The 2,000-nt window shown below is 51.6% G+C and overlaps 1 non-coding gene across 1 annotated transcript; it reads right to left on the bottom strand.

Moving 5' to 3' along the window:
• On the bottom strand, positions 1–1,755 carry LOC142795110 (small subunit ribosomal RNA; the record flags this gene model as incomplete). The annotated part of the gene is made up of 1 exon (XR_012892766.1): positions 1–1,755. It is a non-coding gene; the product is annotated as a small subunit ribosomal RNA (ribosomal RNA).
• Positions 1,756–2,000: the final 245 nt, after the last annotated feature.

Here is a 2,000-nt window from a genome sequence, read left to right as displayed (position 1 = left end):
ATGATCAAGTTTGGTCATCTTTCCAACAGACCGGCGCAACCGAAAGGCCGCGCCGGACATCGGTCCGAAGACCTCACTAAATCATTCAATCGGTAGTAGCGACGGGCGGTGTGTACAAAGGGCAGGGACGTAATCAACGCGAGCTTATGACTCGCGCTTACTGGGAATTCCTCGTTCAAGGGGAACAATTGCAAGCCCCTATCCCAATCACGAAAGAAGTTCCACGGGTTACCCAGTCTTTTCAGACAGGGATAAAGACACGCTGCTTCCTTCAGTGTAGCGCGCGTGCGGCCCCGGACATCTAAGGGCATCACAGACCTGTTATTGCTCTGTTTCGTGCGGCTAGGAGCCGCTTGTCCCTCTAAGAAGGTTGTAAGGTGCTGGGAACCCCGCACCTATTTAATAGGCTAGAGTCTCGTTCGTTATCGGAATTAACCAGACAAATCGCTCCACCAACTAAGAACGGCCATGCACCACCATCCACCGAATCAAGAAAGAGCTCTCAATCTGTCAATCCTCCCAGTGTCCGGGCCGGGTAAGTTTTCCCGTGTTGAGTCAAATTAAGCCGCAGGCTCCACTCCTGGTGGTGCCCTTCCGTCAATTCCTTTAAGTTTCAGCTTTGCAACCATACTTCCCCCGGAACCCAAATACTTTGGTTTCCCGGAAGCTGCCCGCCGAGTCATTTGAGTAACTCAGGCGGATCGCTGGTTGGCATCGTTTATGGTCAGAACTAGGGCGGTATCTGATCGCCTTCGAACCTCTGACTTTCGTTCTTGATCAATGAAAACATTCTTGGCAAATGCTTTCGCAGTAGTTCGTCTTGCGACGGTCCAAGAATTTCACCTCTAGCGCCGCAATACGAATGCCCCCGTCCGTCCCTCTTAATCATTACCTCGTATTCCAAAAACCAACAGAACAGAAACGAGGTCTTGTTCTATTATTCCATGCAAGTTTATTCAGGCGACTCGCCTGCGTTGAGCACTCTAATTTTTTCAAAGTAAAAGCACCGGCCATCTCGAGGCACACAATGAAGTGCACCAAGAAAGAACCGGCATGATGTTCAGTCCGAGCCGTCGCATCGGGTAGATGCACTACTCGTCTGGAACTGAGATCCAACTACGAGCTTTTTAACCGCAGCAGCTTTAGTATACGCTATTGGAGCTGGAATTACCGCGGCTGCTGGCACCAGACTTGCCCTCCAATTGATCCTCGTTAAAGGATTTAGAGTGTACTCATTTCAATTACGGGGCCTCAAAGAGTCCCGTATTGTTATTTTTCGTCACTACCTCCCCGTGCCGGGAGTGGGTAATTTGCGCGCCTGCTGCCTTCCTTGGATGTGGTAGCCGTTTCTCAGGCTCCCTCTCCGGAATCGAACCCTGATTCTCCGTTACCCGTAACAACCATGGTAAGCAAGTAACCTACCATCGAAAGTTGATAAGGCAGACACTTGAAAGAAACGTCGCCGGCTCGTGGCCATGCGATCAGCACAAAGTTATCCAGAGTCACCACACAATACGGGCCGAAACCCGATCGATCTTGGTCTAATAAAAGCACCCGTTACCCAAAGGGCTCCAGGCTCACTGCATGTATTAGCTCTAGAATTGCCACAGTTATCCAAGTAGGAAGAAACGATCTAAGGAACCATAACTGATTTAATGAGCCATTCGCGGTTTCGCCTTATTTCGGCATGTACTTAGACATGCATGGCTTAATCTTTGAGACAAGCATATGATTACTGGCAGGATCAACCAGGTAATCGTTCGACTGCGCGTCCGTCCTCGCCCTCGGCGGGCCGGACGCAGTCTGTGTGCGGCGGAGGCCACCTTCAGGCGCCCCAACACGCTTATTTTGCACTCCGAGATGACGGCGTTCGAGCTCGCTACGGCACAACCTTCCCGAAAGACGAGTGGGAGCCGTGCGGCAAGAAGCCGTTCATGCTCGCTCTTTTTCGTTGCATCGACTCGGTCGCGCCGTGCGGGTTGCCCAAGCCCGCTGCACTG

This window comes from Rhipicephalus microplus, unplaced genomic scaffold (assembly GCF_043290135.1).
Source record: "Rhipicephalus microplus isolate Deutch F79 unplaced genomic scaffold, USDA_Rmic scaffold_550, whole genome shotgun sequence".
NCBI classification, from domain to species: domain Eukaryota; kingdom Metazoa; phylum Arthropoda; class Arachnida; order Ixodida; family Ixodidae; genus Rhipicephalus; species Rhipicephalus microplus.
Note: the sequence above shows the minus strand (reverse complement) of the source record. Positions and strands in the feature narration are given on the sequence as shown.